This window comes from Lissotriton helveticus, chromosome 5_1 (genome assembly GCF_964261635.1).
Source record: "Lissotriton helveticus chromosome 5_1, aLisHel1.1, whole genome shotgun sequence".
Lineage (NCBI taxonomy): Eukaryota > Metazoa > Chordata > Amphibia > Caudata > Salamandridae > Lissotriton > Lissotriton helveticus.
The window spans coordinates 750,038,989-750,058,209 of record NC_136065.1 but is presented as its reverse complement, the minus strand read 5'-3'; the positions used below and the strand labels follow the sequence as shown (position 1 = coordinate 750,058,209).

At 45.2% G+C, this 19,221-nt stretch overlaps 1 protein-coding gene across 4 annotated transcripts in view; it reads left to right on the top strand.

Moving 5' to 3' along the window:
- Positions 1-19,221, top strand: part of GBF1 (golgi brefeldin A resistant guanine nucleotide exchange factor 1) — a 2,365,494-nt gene that overhangs the window by 1,136,849 nt on the left and 1,209,424 nt on the right. The gene's annotated exons all lie outside the window — the stretch shown is intronic.

Below are 19,221 nucleotides of genomic sequence, written 5' to 3'. Positions count from 1 at the left end.
TGCGTCAAATGGGAGGGTCGGCTTCCTTCGGCTCTCGCATCAGCTGGGCGTCGGGCAAGTAGATAACCGCTCTGCTCCAAACCACCGTGTGTTTGCTTAAGGCAACGTTGGTATATTTATACCTGGAAGGTGCTGGGTTTGACGTAAGGTTGGACATAAGACGTCACTAAGAACTAACAGTTCTTTCTGGACTCCAGGAGTTCTTGTTCAAATCAAAACAAAAGCAGGGGGATTTTCCGGGCTGCTGGAGGCTTGGTTTGTTTAAAGAACACGTTGTACTTTCTAGGAGTCTATGGGAGTAGCCTTGCCGTATTTGGACTGCATGGGCTATGACTAGATATGGACATGATTCTTATGCCTTTATAAGGATATGTTTTGTTATAACCATATAAGGGCATGAATTGGGGATATCTTGATTAGGGTCCTAGATAGATTCACAACAAATCCTGCCTCTGCTCTGCATCTTCCTCTGCCTCCTGGGGAGGTTTTGGATTTCACAATTGCGGGGGTCCCTCCCAGAGTGGTGCTCTGTCCTTTTCACTCCCTCAGTTTACAATATACGGTGCCTGGCACTGTCCTTGGGGATATTTTTCACCATACCTTGTTTTTTTCTTTTTCTGCACACTGTTCCCATATTTTCACAGTTTTTGGTAGTGGCTTTGCGTTCTGATACGAAAAAGTCTTCTGACGAAAACTGGCGCGCCGGGGCGGGGCATATATCGCTCCGCTGACGTCACATCCATGGACAACGTCAGGGCGGAGCCGTACGGCACCACCCCCCTGCACGCAGTTGTGCTGCTGCGCAAAATTTTCCGGACCAGTCTGATGCCTGGGAATATTCTAAGTCTATGTCTCTACCAGATACATCGTTACAGAAGCTAAGTAACTTGTTCTTCCCGTCCTGCTGGCCCACCGGCGTTACCTGCGGTTCATGGTAGGCCACAAGCATTTTCCTTTGACCTTACCAGCGCCCCATGGATTTTCACGAAAGTGATGGCGGTGGTCGCAGCTCATCTGCAGAGATCAGGGGTTCCAGTCTTCTTCTAACTCGACGACTGGCTGTTGAAGGCAGGCTCGCCCCAAGCAGTCGTTTTCCACCTCCAGACTATGGCCGACTTCCTGCATTTGCTGGGGCTCTCCATCAGTGTGCCAAAGTCGCACCTGATTCCCTCTCAGAAGCTACTCTTCATCAGAGCCGTTCTGGACACGAGGCAGTTTCGGGCCTATCCTCCCGAACGGCAAGTCCAGGATATTCAGGCTATGATTCTGATCTTTCGGCCTCTATCCTGGGTTTCGGTCAGGATGACCCTGAGGCTGCTGGGCCTCATGGCCTCCTGCATCCTGCTGGTCACTCATGGCAGATGGCATAAGCAGGTTCTGCAGTGGGACCTGAAGTTCCAGTGGGCGCAGCATCAGGGGAACCTGTCCGATTATGTCCAGATCTCGGACGGCACTGCACAGCAGCTGCAGTGGTGGGTCATGATCCGACATTGTGTCCAGGGCAGATCCCTCTCCCTTCTCCAACCGGAGCACACAGTGGTGCCGGACGCGTCTTTCCTGGGATGGGGGGGGGGCACATGGGAGAGGCGGAGATCAGAAGCCTCTGGTCTCCGGTGGAGTCCAAGTTCCATATCACCCTTCTGGAGCTTTGGGCGATCCGACTTGCACTGAAGGCATTCCTTCCCTCCGTCAAAGGGAAAGTGGTGCAGGTGTTCACAAACAAGACCACCGCCATGTAGTACTGCAACAAACAGGGCGGGGTGGGGAGGCTCTGCTCCTCTGGACATGGCTGGAACAGCAGGGCATTTCCCTGGAGGTTCAATACCTAGCAGGTAAACTGAATGACAGGGCGGATGAACTCAGCCGCTGGTGCATGATGGATCACGAATGGCGTCTTCACTCGGACGTAGCGCAATGTCTCTTTCAACAGTGGGGAGAGCCTTGGTTAGATATATTCGCCATGGAAGAAAACGTGCAATGTCAGCAGTTTGCGCTTTGAAATTTCCAATGCGGCACTCGCTAGGCGACGCTTTTCGTCGTGAGTGGAGTTGCGGTCTGTTGTATGCCTTTCCGCCTATACCACTTCTACACAGAGTGCTGAAGAACATCAGGCGCGACTGGCCCCAAGTCATTCTTGTGGCTCCAGACTGGGCTTAAAGAGTATGGCATCCCGAGCTACTCAGTATGACCATCGATCCCCGATCCGACTGCCTCTTCGAGAGGATCTTCTGTCGCAGCAGCAGGGGACGGTCCTTCGCCCGAAACTGTCCAGCCTCCACCTCTTTGCATTGATATTGAGCGGAGGCAGTTGATTCCTTTTGACTTGCCTCCTGAAGTCTGTGATGTCATTCTAGCAGGGTGGAAAGACACCGAAAAACGTCCCTAATCACTAGTGTTCGAAATAGATAAGTAAAAGGCACCCACCACAAGTTCTAAAATATATTCACCATACAGTTACCAGCATATAATATAAAAATATCATTTAAAAAAGGTCAAACCAACAACTAATCATAATAAGTGCAATAACAAAAAGGATAAAAATGGGACACAATTTATTCCATCACTTCATGATAAAATCAATCCATCAATACAAATTTAAAAACATAACAAATGACACAATCAAAGAGTATTAATATTACAATTGACAATTCAAGAAAACGGAAGTCGACGCTGCATTTCGGTGATTTGCCTAGGATATTGACCTTCTTCAGGACAGTTTTCTACAAAAAACAATATATTCAATTATTACTCATATCCGTTGTTGGTGACCTGCTACTTCTATACATCAAATATCTGCTACCCTAAATTATAAACACATCAATCAATGCCCTGTGCCATTCTATCCGGCACTTACACATATCAATCTCATTTATTAACATGTAAACATTTTACAAACTCTCCTATATCTGTTGTTTACAGGAAAAGGGACCGCCTCAACTTAAAAGACACACATTACACATTGTTTTACATACTGTGGTAAAGTAAATTATTCTTAGACTTATCCTTCTTTCCCCCTATAATTCTTTCATGGGTCTCAGAACTATTCCCCTTGTGTTGATAATCTTGGGAGGACAACCAAAAACAAAGGTCCAATTTTAGATAACATACCTATCTCAAGTCACGAGGCTCGATGTGATACCAGCTTTCAATATTGGTATGTGTTCGTAAGAGTTAGGATAAAATTTCCTGCGTTTAAAATATGTTTATATCCAGGGTTAATACCTGCAAATTATTGGAAAAATCGAAATTTAAAATCATCTTGGTTGAAGATATGTCATTTACTTAATTCTTATCAGCAATAGACATGCACCTACCATTTCAAGGCTAAATTTTGATATTAGAAGACCTTCTGTGGGTGCCACTGTGAAATTTCGAGCAACACTGTGGGCAGATAAGGTGGAAAGATCTCAATGAGTCATCTCTTAAGAAGATACCCAATATATAAGATAAAAAATAATTACAAAACTCCACACCGACTTGCCTGGTAATAGGTTGAAACAGAACTGTTAACTTAGTCTGTTAGCGCTTCACAAGGGGATGGCGAGTGGGCCTATCGCAACCCCAATGGGATTCTTCTTATGGGTCTGAAATAAATGATTTAGGCCAGAGTCATACATTTAACTACTACTAGGTCATAACATGATTTAATGCATATACCTCCCTTCAGTACTGATATATGTATGAACATTCTTACTTTTTTTTGTTGAAAACTCTGTTTATTGATTTTTCAACACAGAACAATACAAGGGTTCGGTTGTACGGTTCAGTGAAGCAACACCTGATACATTTAGCATTGATAGTACATGGCAATTCAACAGCAAATTAAAAACCACGGTAGATGGTCATCAGAGCGAGTACAATGTTCATCAAGCAGGGGTAGTGTCATATCGCAAGTATGCATTAGAAGGGAGCCATGCCATAGCTCGCAACAAGGGAATGTAAGGGGTTACATCTGGTGTTTTTAAGCATATCAACAGCGGACAGTGGTGAGCCATGTTAGTCGGAAGGATATACAATCACATATGTAGCAAAAGAACATAATCTGAGGCCCCCCAATGGTGACTTTATCTGTGTGTTTAGACCCGTCACGCCGGGACATCACTGCCACTCCGGATACCATCCCCATCCGGGCCCGTATCTCGATCTGTCTGGGCCAGTAGGTATCTGACTAGGGGACCCCAAATGTCATTTGGCCTGCTAGAAATCGGGAGTAATTCAGTAAAGGTTGTGTATTGCTCCTGACAATGAGTCATATCTGCGAGCCAGTCCTTAAACTTTGGGGCCCTGCCACGACCCCACCTACATGCAACGCGCCGTTTTGCAAGAAGCAATGCAATATCTAAGAATTTCCTGTAGGTCTTAGGGATATGTGGTGTGTGTCCCAGGAGCATCAGCAATGGATCAGGATTTATGGATTCCCCAATCATTGATTCGAGGGCGCTGTGCACCTGATGCCAGTAGATGTAAACAAGGGGGCACTCCCAGGCAAGATGTAGGAAACCTGCATGTTCCGCACGGCAACGCTCGCATCTATCGTTATCGGACAAGAGGAACCTGTATTTTTTTACTGGGGTATAGTATAGTCGCTGCAGGAACTTGTAGTGGAGCATCTTGAGCCTGCTACTGGCTGATATTCAGGCCGTGAGGTTACAGCAATACAGCCAGTGTTCGTCAGTATTCCCGGTTGCTAGTTCAGCAGCCCAATGCAATCAGGCCGAGGCCTCCGGTCCCGGACTACACGCCCTGATATGGCGATACATGCCCGACACCAAATGTGAGCCGTCTTGCGAGCATAGCATGAAGTGAAGTGGAGACAGAACCTCAGGTTCACTGGGAAAGTCAGGTAGGATTTCCCTCATCCCCTGGCGTAGTCGTAGGTAGTAGAATACATCGAGCGGAGTGCGGTTGTGAGAAGTGAAGAACAGTTCTGCAGTTTTGAACTGGCCAGAGGAGAAGAGATCGCCCCAACAGGAGACTCGCAGGCCCTCACAGAGCAATCGGAAGCCACGTTCCTGTAGGAGTTCAAGCTTAGGGTGGTATGCCAGCGGCAACCGGGGAGAATACAGCAATCCGCAGTCCAGTCTCTTTGCCAAGCGGCCCCAGGCATCTATAGTGCATGTGACGGAAGTATGTGGTGTTATGGACGACACTGGGCAATAAAGGAGCCCATTTAGGGGAAGAGGGTTCGCAATCCAGTATTCCACCGCCAATTGAGGCATGAATGGAGTGGGAATCATCCAGTGATAGGCATAATGCGCTTGAGCACACAAATAGTATGCCTCGAAGTCGGGTATATCGAAACCCCCCTTATCATATGGTTGAATCAGCATGGAACATCTCAGCCGCGGGCTCTTACCTCCCCAGAATAAGCAACATAGTTCCGACTTCAATGTTTTTAAGAAAAAAGCACCCGGGTAGTAAGGGATATTAAGGAAAAGATAAAGAAATCGCGGTAGCACTGCCATTTTGATAAGCGACGCCCTACCCGCCATGGAAAGGGGAAGGGAGATCCAACGATCTACCAATGCGGTAAGTTTCGTGACTGCCACACCGTAGTTTAAGCGTAATAGTTCGTCTTTGTCACGTGAGACTTGGATACCCAGGTAACGTAGGTCCGAACGACACCACTCTAGAGGAAAGTCAAGGGGGAAGTCAGCAACCCATCCGTGAGCGGGTAGAATTGTGACTTGGCCCAGTTTATGTGTACCCCAGACATTATGCCGAAGACAACAAATTCGCTAAGTAAGGGATTCAGGTTGCGTGCCGGGTCCTTGACAAATAGTGTCATGTCGTCGGCATATAACGATACATCAATCTGGCGCTGGAAGCAGCGAATCGCGCTTTCACGGTGCAGCTGACGGAGCCTACAGGCCAGTGGCTCGACGGCTATCGCGAACAAAAGAGGGGATAACGGGCATCCCTGTCGGGTGCCTCTGGAAATGGCGAGGGAGGTTGAAAGGCGGCCGTTAATCAGGACTTTCGCTGTAGGTTGCGTATACAGCAATTGGACCCAGGAGATAAATAATTTAGGGAACCCCATACGTGCTAGGACGGTGAACAAGTATGGCCACTCGACCGAGTCAAAGGCTTTAGTAGCGTCTAGAAAAACCGCTGCAACTGGGAGGTCAGGGTGCACTGTGTGGAGCAGGGAAAACAGAGTGCGTAGGTTATGGGAGGTGGATTGACCCGGGACAAACCCAGACTGGTCAGGTAACACAATCCGGGTCATCAGGAGAGACAATCTGGTAGCCAGCACCTTCGCCAGTATTTTGACATCACAATTCAAGAGTGAGAGCGGGGGATAGGAATCACAGGCGCTAGGGTTCTTGCCAGGTTTCAATAATGAAGTAATTACGACCTCGCGCATTGAGCATGGGAGAAGTCCGTCAGCTAGTGATTCCTCAAAGACCTCACGGAGGACAGGGGCCATAATGTCTATGTATGTTTTATAAAACTCGGCAGGGATCCCGTCCAGGCCGGGCGCTTTTCCATTTTGAAGCGACATAATAGCGTCCCGGATTTCATCCAATTCGAAAGGGGCGGCTAGGAAGGCTCTGTCGCCATCACTGAGCCAGCAGAGAGCCACATCGCCAAGGAAGTCGTTATATGGGACATCAGTGGTCGTGGCTGTGGTGTACAGCGCATTATAGTGAGAGACGAAAGCGGTGAGTAGGTCATCCGAGTTTCTGACTGTATGTTCCTGATCGTTCATAACCTCCAGGATCGTATTATGATTGTGCGGTGTGCGCGTCAACACTGCCAGGGCCTTGCCTGGTCTGTCTCCCTCACAGTATTTTTTCGCCTGCCAGTGTTTCCCTTTAAACTTTGCTTCCCTGTTTGCTTCATCCTCGTATCGGGTCAGTTTATCTCTGAACTCTGCGTGGGTGTCAGCACTATCTCCCTCTACCATCCGAGCTTCCAAGGACTTCAGTTCGCTATCGATTGTGTGGAAGGTGCGTTGCATGTCGCGCAGAACCCCAACGCTTTTTGATATGCAATATCCCCTGATCGTGACCTTGAATGCCTCCCAAATGTGTTTGACCGAGTCTGCAGATCCCTTATTTCTAGGAAAGAAAGCGGCAATTTCCTCACCAAGTTCAGTGCGGAACACAGTGTCTAATAGGGCCGCTGGCTTCAACCTCCAGTGTGGTCTAGGGTTGTCCCACCCAGGCACCTGTGGGTGCATCAGGACCGGGCTATGATCACAGTATGTCCTCGGGAGGTGCACCACCCCAGTCACCCCCGCACAAATCTCTCTCGACGTGAAAATGTAGTCCAGTCGTGCCCACGTGCCTGTCAATGATGTAAAGTGTGTGCCCTCCTTCCGGAAAGGGTGTAGGTAGCGCCAACCGTCTACCAGACCACCTTCCAAGATAACGCCCTCTAGAGCCTCCCTGGACCTGGGTTTGTAATGAGTCACTCTGTCTGCCCTATCTAGTTGAGGCACCAGTGCACAATTTGACTCCGAATTACAACTGATGGTCACAATGGACGTCACCTCCTTATTAAAAAGAATTACTTCTCCTTCAATGGTGAATACTTTATGCAGGTTAAGGGCACCGCGATGGGGTGTCCTTATGCCCCAGAGATGGCTGTACTATTTATGGCACAATATGAGGAGAGATTAAATTTCAACAACAATCCGTTTAGTCAACTTATTGCCCAGTGGTATCGGTACATAGATGTCTGGCTCCTGTGGCAGGGGAGTCAGGCTCATCTGGTGGCGTTCCATGAATGTGTCAATACGAGGCATGGAGATATTAAATTCTCCATAGCACATAGTAACACTAGAATGACCTTCCTCGGCGTTGAAATAACATGCGTCGAGGGGGAATTGAAATCTTCTCTCTACAAGAAAACCACAGACAGGAACACTATCCTGCATCATGAAAGTGCCCACCTGAGGAACCTGAAATCGAATCTCCCCTGTGGGCAACTATTGCGCATAAGGAGAAACTGCTCGGATGTCAATGACTTTGAGGCACATGCCCACAACTTCTGCGACGAGATGAAGCAAAGAGGGTATCCGAAGAAGCTATTAAAACATTCATTTAAAAGGGCTTGCTTCACTCCTCGTGAATACCTGCTCCAAACACGAAAGAAGCCTGAACTTGAAAGATTGGTGTGTGTCACTACCTTTGGCCCAGACACCCATAAGCGTAGGAAAGCAGTCCTTAACAATTGGCACTTATTGGAAAACCTTGAATGCTCTTTTCCACGCCCCCTGTTTGCCTATAAGAAAAACCAAAATCTTGGCCAACAGATTATGAGAGCCGATGTGTCATTGCCAAAAAAGAAAAATGACCTCATGGCTCAGTGGAACCTTAAACCAATTACAGGGCACCACAAATTTGGCACCTGCGTTGCGTGCCCCAGTACTATGGAAGGCAGCGAGTTCAACAAGCAGGAACCAAATGGAAACACCTTGAATTTTCTAATTGTAAGACCAAAAACGTGGTTTCTGTGGTTCAATGCCCATGCGAAAGGATTTATATTGGCAAAACATGCCAGCAGGTCAACGTACGCATTAGCCAGGATCGATCCAGGATTAAAAATAAAACGCTGATTGCACCAATGGTTGAACACTATGTAGCGGCAAAACATGACGAAAATGACCTTAAGTGGTCAGTTTTGTATACCTTGAAACCAATGCATCGTACTGTAAACGTGGAGAAATTGCTTCTACAAAAAGAAGCATATTTAATTCTCAAGTTTAACAGTACGCAAACAGGGCTAAATAGCTTGTCTGAAATAGCAAGGCTATAGATCAGTGGTCCCCAAACTTTTTTCGGCGGGGGCCACATCAACTTTCCTTTCTGTGATGGGGGCCAGGGTCAGTCTTATAACCGGAAATGATATGGGCCAAAGTGAAAACCACTATTATTGTGAAGATTATAATGACTTTTTATTTGCAGCTGCCCTTCGCTGGGCCTTGGCGCCACCTGTTGGTTTGCAAAAAAAGTAATAGAAAGTCTTCTTGTGTTTATTTGAAGTACCACAGATACTCCTTTTATTTTATAGATATAGATTAAATTCGAAAATAAAAACACACGCTGATGATAAATGTTTAGTGAAATGACATTAATACAGAATAATTGTAATAAACAGGCTGACTTTAGGGTGGTCCTGGAAGCATGCAGGCCCTTCAGGAATGGCAGATAAAAAAACACAAGCAGCCCATCAGCAGATGACATGCTGCAGTCTCATTTTGTATGTGACATCACTGTTCAAGAAACATGTGGCCTATAAAAAGAGCATTACTATGCTGACATCTTTTCATATTCATAGTAACTGAAATCAGCAGGCTTACCATATCAGTGTGAGCTGTGGGCGTGCCTCTGACTGGTGAGGAGATTGATGTCAGGTTCCATTCCAGTTACAGCCATTCTCAGAGACAGATGCAGGTGTTGATCTGAGATCTTGTCAGATTTTTTATCAGCTTCATGCGTGAAAAAAGTTTGCTCACAGATTTATGTGCTCCCAAAAACTGTGGACATCTTCATAGCATGCTTTCTGATGTTGGGGTAGACAGTTGGGCTTGAATGCGTCTTTCAGCACATCACAGGTCTGCAACTCATCCAGTTCAAATTGAAGAGAAGGCAGGGTGTCATTAATGTCGGCAGCAAAAGGGTTCTGGAATATGCTAATTTCTTTAACGTGGGCATGAAGCTCATGGAACCGCATACTGAATTCCGCTCTCAGCGTTTCCAGTGCGTCCTTGCACTTCTTGGTTGGAAACGGGACCGCTGGCTCCTCAGCTGAGAGGCTCCGAGTAGCAGGGAGATGGGTGAAGTCTTGTTTTTGCACTTGTCCAACAAGTAGCGCCATTTTAACCTCAAATGCTTTGACGTGGGAATACATGTCACTGATTAATTTTCCCTTGCCTTGGAGCTGTAAATTGAGGCCGTTTAAAATTTCAGTCACATCTGTTAAAAAGGCAAAGTCCCATTTCCATTCTGTGTCGATCAGCTCTGGGACACTTTTTCCCTTTGTCAGGAGAAAGGCGTTGATTTCGGGTAGCAGCACGTAGAAGCACTACAAAACTCTACCCCAACTTAACCATCTGACTTCAGCGTGGTAAAGCACGTCTCCATGGGCAGACTCCAGCTCGGATAGAAAAGCTTGGAACTGCCTGTGTTTTAGTCCATTTGCTCTAATAATTTTTATGCAAGACACAACCACCTTCATGACAGATTCCCACTTCAGAACTTTGCAGCACAGTGCTTGCTGGTGAATCAGGAAGTGGACTTGTAGTGGGGGGGGTGAGACCTCGTTCCTCCATTTCTCTTTTTATGCGCCCCACTAGCCCCCGCGACGCACCAACCACACTCTGAGCACCATCCGTTGTGATGCTAGCCAGCTTAGCCCAGTCTAAATCCAACTCTTCCATCGTTTGGCGTACTTTACAAAAAATATCCTCTCCTGTCGTAGTATCCGTGAGACTTTGTAGAGCTGCCAGCTCCTCGGACACTTCAAAAGTTGAATTAACTCCCCGAATAAAAATCTGCAGTTGTGCTGTGTCCTGCACTTCATTGCTCTCATTCATTGCCAATGCAAAACACTCAAAATCTTCAGCTTTCTCTTTCAGCTGGACATGTACATTATGCCCCATTTCTTCAATTCGCTTGGTAACTGTGGATGCGGACAGACTCACTGCGTTCAGGGCATCTTTCTTGTCCGGACACACCTCCTCCGCGACAGCGTTCAAACACTTCTTGACAAATACCCCATCACTGAACGACTTTTCACAGCTTGCAATCAGTTAAGCTACCTTGAAGCTGGCCCGAACTGATGACAGGTTCGCCTGTGTTTGGTGTAGCATTGTACTCTGCTGGGCGGCAAATTCATTTTGTAGCTTAGCCACCCAGACTCTCCTCACTTGGCCCAGCAAGCTAGCATACTACCCTCCATGGCGGGTTTCATAGTGTCGGCGGATATGAAATTCTTTAAACACCGCCACTGTCTCTTTGCAGATTAAACAAACTGCCTTTTCCTTGTACTGGACAAAAAATAGTCATCTGTCCACTGCTGTTTAAAAACTCTGCACTCTGAATCTACTTTCCGTTTCCCCAACAGTTTTGGCATTTTGTTGTCTGTCTTTCTTCCGTTCTTCTCAGGCTGGTAGGGGAAGTAAGGGAGACCTGATTACAATGGGCACAGATAAATCCCTCTCTATGTTTACTTCTTGTGCACATGCGGTTAACAGCGTTTACCTTGAGCTTAGGAACACCCAGTGAGTACAAGTCGTCTATAGTGGTTAGTTAGAAAACAGCGCTCCTGTGTAGGAACGAAAAAAGATAAGCACCCCAGAGCGTAATCAAAGCGCTCCAGCGCGGTGTCCAAGGTATTCAGATAAGCGCCCCAGCGCGTTGTCACAAACTGAAAGTAAAGCGCTCCAGTGTGGTGCCAAAACAAACCACAAGTAAAACGCTCCAGAGCGGTGCCAAAACAAACTCAGGATAGCGCCCCAGCGCGGTGCCCAAACAAAACACCAAACCCCAAGTAAAGCACACCAGCGTGGTGTCGAAACAAATCCAGAATAGCGATCCAGCGCGGTGTCAAAACAAACAAAGAATAGCGCTCCTGCGCGGTGTCAAAGAACCTCAGTAAAGGTCGCAAACACACGGCCTCAGAAAACACGGTTCTTACTTGGGTAGAAGCAGGCAAAGGACAGGCATCAATCCGAAGCACTGTGTTCGCGGGAACTTCTGTGTTAAGCGATCTCCCCCGGAAGCGCTGTGAGATGCCCCGGCGGTTTCCGGTCGCCTGGAACTGGACCGCCAACCGCCTGCTACCTGGAAGTGAGGAATATGCGCCTCCGCATGCGACAAGAAGCAAAGGATTGTTTGGGATCGTTAAGTGGGCCACTCCAGTTGATTAGATGGGCCGGATGTGGCCCGGGGGCCGTAGTTTGGGGATCCCTGCTATAGATCAACGGTCTCCTTTTTCGAATAGGGCGCCCATGAAGTGCTTTGAGTGTCCGTATCAACCCCTGCCTTTTTGCTCTCTGTAAACAGGGTATCTTATGCGCGAGCATAATCTTATTTTATTAAACTGCCAACTTGCACTCTACACGTCTTGGCCACCTCACTATAGAGTTGCAATGTGTTACACTGGGTAGTTAACACACACGTAAATCATACGGTTTCCCCTTCTTTTAAACATCTAGTTTCTGTGCAAATAAAACTGTGGTGCAAATAGCCTCTTACGTGGCCCCAATTAAAATTCTAGCCATCCCATAGAGAATTTACATCTAGCGTTCACATGTAGTCTTAGCAAAAAAACTACGTCTCCCATCATGCAATAATCCGGGTTATAACTTTAACAAACACTAGCTTGCCCGGTCGCCATCTTGAGACGATCGCAAAGAGAGCAGGCACATTGAGGAGGGAGGTAGGTTTGCTTTCCCGAGTAGCATTATTTTAAAGAAGTATTGGGAATAAACAAGTGGACAATAAACACTTTTGTTACCCCCACAGCCCACCGAGCAGCGCCTTGAAAAATTTGAGATATAAACTACACACATCTAGCCACATTTGAGGTATGTTACCAACGGGGGTTTTATAGAGGCGAACAAGGCAATATGCGCAAGCCAGTAACACCAATACCACCCCCTTTTCCCCTTCTTTTACTCCAAAGCGGTTGGAAGAAAACATTTGGGAATCGCAAAACATGAAGTTGGGAATGTAGCTCACAACTAGCAAGCCGCCGCCTTTCTTAAGAATAATTTAAGGTATGTGGCTTTTTCATTCATGAACATCTACTTAGTTGAGCATCACAGTCAGCTCAGTTAAACCATCGATTTGTTTACCTTAACAGGCTGGCCCAGATATTTGCACCCATCAATGGAGGCATCCATGGACTAGAGAAGGAAGACTTAGAAGGTCATTCCACGGTAACTTCGTTGTGGAAACACTTGAACGATTTTCTCAGCTCCCGACCCCCTAAAAAACTTTGGTAGGTCTTGAACAGAGTCACAGAATCTGAGTGTCACTTGAAAGGATTTGAGTCAGAAATAATGCGAATAAAATGTTATTGTTTTTTTGCATCCCCCATAGATACACTGACAGCGCCCTGAAGAGATTCCAGGAACTTTGTCCTGGTTTCGAAACGCGTCGGCATGTATTAAGGAGTACTTTTGGTTAATTTTCCCATACCAGCAAATGCTGGTCCAATCAGTTGTCATAGATTGACTTAACTCCTTTGTTTTTGTATTGATTTAAGTCTCATTTTTTCAATGCACATGATTATATGATGTATAGTCTTGTCTAAACAAATTTGTGTTGTATGTTGGATGTATAGGATGTAGATACTTTATTCACTCAAAGCTAGGTTGTAAATGTCATTTATTTGTTTGTAAATATCACTGTACATTTGTGTAAATTTGTGTAAATATGTGGATATATATGTGTCTTCTTTTGCTGAAGTAAACGTCTTTTTTGAAAAATTATAAAATAAATATAAATAAGTGGTATAAATAAAAATACCGGGTTGATCTGGACAAACAGTGTTTTCGACCTTTTTCAATTTTGGATATGAATGTAGGTGGCTAGGCAATTTTGTGTTTTTCTCGTTACTACTACTACAACACACAATCCTAGGCTAAAGGCGATTGCCCAGTAATAAACATGGGAGCAAACCCTCCGAACAACTAGTCTTCGCAGAAGTGCTTAAACAATCACTCAATATGCCTATGAAAGAATTCAACCCTCCTACAAGTAGTTCTTCTCAGGTCACCTCAAGCTCAGCACAAGGTGAGACCACGGATCGCATTCTACCAGAAATCTCGACGATCAGCCGTCGTTTTAGAAGATATGGACACTAATATATCCTCACTTACAGCGGAGGCTAAGTCAATTAGGGCAGATATTAAAAAATATATATATAACTTTATTTGCATTTTGTCAAACATAGATGTTACGTTTAGTGAAAGAAATAGGGAAAAGGAAGGGCGAAGGGTTTTGATTTTCGGAACATACGTCCCCTATAGTAAACCCCAAAGCTATACAGCAGGCCTGGCAGTGAATGTAATTCTTAGTACATTACCTATGCATCAGATCTCTATAACTCCATCCTTTAGTGTTCAGGCAGATACGAGAAGCTGTACACATGTATAAGTACACCTGTCCATCCAGTTTAGTGACAAATTGAGGCAATATCAGATACAATTTTTTCCCCATTGTCAATTAGGGCAGACATTGTAGGATTCCACAATAGAGCAGAGGGGCTAGACCAACGACTAACTATAGTAGAGAGCCGACTTGACTCAGTCCAAAACAGAGATCAAAAATTGTTATTCCTCCACAGCAAGCTGGTCAACTTGGAGGACCGTAGCAGAAGATATAACATTTGTTTCTTTGGATTCCCAGAAAAAATTGAATGTCAGAAGACCAGAGCATTCTTGTGTGATATTCTTCCCAAACTGGTTGGCATTACCTTTGATCCATCTCTTTAAATTCAAAGTGCACATCACATTGGTCCTCTATGTAAAGACACTGCTACTCTGCTACACATTTACATTTACATTTACATTTACTCACCCAAGACCCCTCATTGCTTGCTTCTTGTGACAAGAACAAGCAAGACAATTGCTAAAAACAGACCGTGCACAAGCTTCATACATATATGCTGGTCACGAAATCCGCATGGGAGTCCAGTTCTCTAGGGAAACCAATGACAGACGGAAAACATTCCTCTCCATGAGGCCCCATCTGCGAAAAATGTACATCAAATATGGTCTATTCAAGCCTGCCCATTCTGCATCACCAAAAATGGAGATTCAAATGCCTTCTAGAACCCTGAGGATCTGCAGCTCTTCCTGGACTGCATGAAACCACAGGACATGGACATCCAGCATACTCCTACAGAAGAGACTCAACCTTGTCCTAGACTTTCTCAACAGACGCCAGACAGTGGACAACAGAATACTAGTGGATCTCGTCATCGTGGCAGAGAAATTGAACGAATAACTCGCACCCATGAGGATAGGGCCTTGGCCCTTCAAACAGTATCTACCTTCACACAGGAACAGCATAGGGATACATCCTGCTCCCTCTTAAAGTCTACTCCAGATGTAGAATAAGATTAAAAGTGTCTAGTTGTGATAGCAGTTGTAGCTATAGTTAATGTTATCACCATGATTAATTTCAAGATACTCACTTCAGAAACAGAGCTGTATATGGACACTATGCTTTGAAGGAAAATAACACCTGCGCACAGGATAACTGAGTATGGCTCTCATTCTCATTCTTATTTTCATTCTCATTCTTACTCCTCTTATTATTATCACTATCTCTGTGGTTATAATCATATTTATAGTTTGCCCGTATGCTTATAATATTGTGCTATTTTCGCTTGATGTGTTAAAAGTCTAAATATGGGCATACTTATATGCTATTCACGGTTGTGACTCATAAGACTTTAAGTCATAATTGTTCTGTGATGTATGATGCAAATGTTAAAACTGATTGACAATGCTGCCTCTTCCAACTTTAAATACAACATACATATCATTCTCCTTAGTACTCTTAGAAGTCACTAGTGTTTTACGCTCCCATGCTCCATCATGGCATGCTTCTCACTAGCCAGTAGTCTATAACATACACACCCGCATCCGCAGACCATCGATATTCTCCTGTATAGCCCTGGCTATTGTTTTGTCCTCCTGACGGGGCTCCTTACCGCAGCGGTGCTCCTGTGAGCCCCAGACCCGTGGTTAAAAGTCAAGAATTCCGTGAGCTTTTACGTTATAATACACAATTCCTTTTCCTAATTACTCCTCCTACCACTGCTATCCTCCCCCTTTTAGGATACCTCCCCTAGCAAGCCTAACTATTCTTTACGCGACATCAACCCAACACTTCGATCCATTTTTTCCCTCTCAACATGAGCCCTACCGCGTAATTGGACTGTAAAATCTTAGCTGGGTGCCAGGGATATTCCTCCTATTTATCACATCTATCTTCTTACACCTCCCTGCCCTCCCCCTCCTTTCTTGCTGCTTCGGCGAAACCTAACAAGTTCCCCCACATCGCTCAAAGCCCCATAACACACTCACTTTTAGATACCGCTAGATTCGACATCCACTTGTGTCCTTATCGACATGAAAAGCCTTCCCCCTTATGCGCAATAACATGCAAATTCCATGGACTCGCGCATTATACCAAAAGGTAGATGTGACACTATTCCAAGAGACGCATCTTGATGCACTGCTTTCTGACAAGTTGCATAGAGATTGGATGGGAAAGGTGTTCCACAATAGTGTGCAGGGGGCGGGGATCCCTAGACATGGGTCCTATCCGTAATATGGTGTAGTAATCCTATCCGTAAATCACCTTCAGCTGCGGTATTAAAGACATGGCTGATCCAGATGGTCGGTATGTATTTGTCAAGGTGCGAATAGGTGAAGCTCATGTCTGTGTGAGATCAGTTTATGCCCTGACAAGTACGGAAAAATCATTTCTTCTTCGACTGAACCGCTTATTAGCGGAAATAGGTGCTTCTCAATATCTTCTAGGTGGGGATTAGAATCTGGTAAGAGATCCAGTTCTGGACGGAACGGGTCCCCTTGACAAAAGTAACGCTGTGGATAGACCCCTGATGGGTGACATACTGGCAGACAGTGGGCTGATAGATAATTGGCGTCTTTCCCACCTGGCTAATACTGAATATACATTCACATCCCCTACTCATGGAACACTTGCTCATTTTGACTACTTCCTAATCTCCCATTGTGGGGTTCAATTAGTCCAGGAATCCCACATTCTAGAAGCAGAAATCTCTGATCACTCCACGGTCCTTTTATCTCCGCAAATAGGACTGTCCAAGCCGGGACGTAAACCTTGGCCCACATATTTCAGTGCAACAGAACTCCTAGGGGTAAATCCCATCTGCGAGAACACCTTCAGAGCTACCTTTCCACCTATCAAGGGTCGGTATACTCAAGTAGAACTCTCTGGGCTGCAGCCAAGGCTGCCATCCGGGACCAACTTATGCGAGATACAGCTCAAGCCTATAGGCAAAATGCTGCTTGGCAGAAAGAGCTGGAGCAGGACATTGCATCCTATACCTGCTTATATACTGCAAAGCCAACCATACCGCATCGCAAGTCTTTGGAACAGGCCAGCATGGCATTATATAGACTATCTACATCGAAGGCAGAATATGCTCTACAAAAAATGAAAGAGAGACCTTTAGAGCAGGGAGAAAAGGCACGGAAACTTTTGGCAGCGCATCTACGCCGAACAGAGGCACATACCAGCCACATGGTCGGCTGGGAGGACCATGTTGACCCTACCCCAGGACATTATTAATGAATTTGCTCTTTACTACAAATCTCTTTATACTCTGGAGACACAGGCAGGACCGCTAAAGGATGGTCTCTTTTCTTTCAGATGAGGGTAGAAAATTCCTTGAAGGGGAGCTCAGTAAAGAAGAAATTTCGCGAGCGATAGCCAAACTTCCATACCACAAAGCCCTCGGAAAAGACAGCTTTCCAGCTGAATTTTACCATTGGACGGGTGAGGAAGTAGTTGATACTCTGCACGCCGCTTTTCAAGACACCTCTTTAGGATGCCTCTCTAATAAAGCAGTGATAGCAGTCTTACCCAAACCCGGGAAGGATCCATTACTTTGCGTCAGTTACTGCCCCATTTCGCACCTAAATTATTATATCAAAATACTGGCTAGTATCTTAGCCTCCTATCTTCGCAAAGTTTTGCCTTCCCTAATCCATCATACACAAGCGGGGTTTGTAGCAGGACGCTCATCTAGGAGCCATTTGCGCACTCTGGCTCACACGCTATGGTCCGCCAGATCCCTTTAGAATGACTCCCTTGCATTGTCACTCGAGGCGGAGAAGGTGTTTGATCGCGTCGAGTGGGAATATCTTTTTAAAGTGTTGGAACGATTCGGATTGGGGGACCAGTTTATAGCCAAGGGGCGACTGCTATACGAAAATCCCACTGCACAAGTTTTGAAACCAAAACCACGATGCCGTCTTGTGCATACAGCGTTAGCTACAGCCAAAATATGTACACTACCGCAATGAAATTCACAGACTCCACCGTCACAAGAGGTCTTGTTGGTAGCCATGATACACTCAGCCTCTCATGAGTGAGTCAGTTACAATATTCAAGATCAGACGGATGTATTTCTGCAACTTTGGGCTCCTTTTCTCCGTGTAGGGAGTGGCCCTATAGAGAACTCTACTGATTACTTCACAGTGATCATCCCAACGCACTCAAAATAGTTGCATCACCTAATACCTCTTATAACATAAAAACAAAAATGAGAACAGGGATCCCACGCTCCACCCCTTATTACCACCAATTATCATTCGTGTTCACACAGCTCTATATACACCTGGGATTCCCACCTCTTCCTATGTCTCTCCCTCATATGACCACACCAGATTCGGTCTACACCGCTCATTTTGTATTTTATTTTATTTGTTGTATATTCCACATTCTAAGCCACTTTACACCTTTAGTTGAGTAGTACAATGCTTTTTTCCATTCTTATATACTTTTTTATTCTCTCCCTCTTTTTCCTCTTATTCATGTATGTACTTTTCACTCCCTCTTCTCCCTACTTATTTTTTATTTATTTAATTTTTATTTTTTCCTTCCCTGGTACCACGTTACAGCTCTGCAGTAAGTATGACAATGCAGCAAAGTAGTCTCAGTAGATTTAAGTCATACATTGATGTCGCAAAGGAATTCTGTAGTAGGAAAGATATAATATTCTCACTAAGGAGTCCTGATGTCCCGCCTTTATCAAATATTATAAGAATACCTGTGATCAGGGAGACCTTTCACCATGATTAAAGTCACCATGTCGAAATACTAGGCAATTCTTGATCTATACCAAAATACAGATAAATGATCAAGTTTACCGCATGCAATATCTCACGCTTCTGGCCAACATTAGTTTAATTAACGTACACACGTCTAACAATGCTTAGGATATGCCTCCTTCCTCTCACTTTCTCCCCTTAACACATACCATACATCTAAGAGGCATAAAACTGTGCAAGCTCTCATAAACCTGTTTATTTGTCCATTATAAATGTATGGTTGATGTAATTTGTTGCAAAATAATTAATACAGAATTACAACACCACAAAAGAGTGTATTAGGAGTGTACTAAATTTCCAAAGACTTCAGTTTTCTTTTTAAGGACTGATGTGTTTAATTATACTATGTCTCTTGGAGAGACATT